Below are 262 nucleotides of genomic sequence, written 5' to 3'. Positions count from 1 at the left end.
GAGGACCCCACATGCCGCGGAGCGGCTGGTCCCGTGAGCCATGGCCGCTGAGCCTGCGCGTCCTGAGCCAGTGCTCCGCAACGGGAGAGGCCACAACAGTGAGAGGCCCGCGTACCGCAAAAAAAAAAAAGTGAGAGAAAACCTGTACGGAGAGAATAGGTGCAAATTTTGTATCTGACAATAGTTTAATATCCAGAATATATAAAGAATTCCTAAAACTAAACAACAAAAAGACAAGCAACCCAAATAAAAAGTGGCAGAG

This window comes from Physeter macrocephalus, unplaced genomic scaffold (assembly GCF_002837175.3).
Source record: "Physeter macrocephalus isolate SW-GA unplaced genomic scaffold, ASM283717v5 random_20, whole genome shotgun sequence".
Lineage (NCBI taxonomy): Eukaryota > Metazoa > Chordata > Mammalia > Artiodactyla > Physeteridae > Physeter > Physeter macrocephalus.
Note: the sequence above shows the minus strand (reverse complement) of the source record.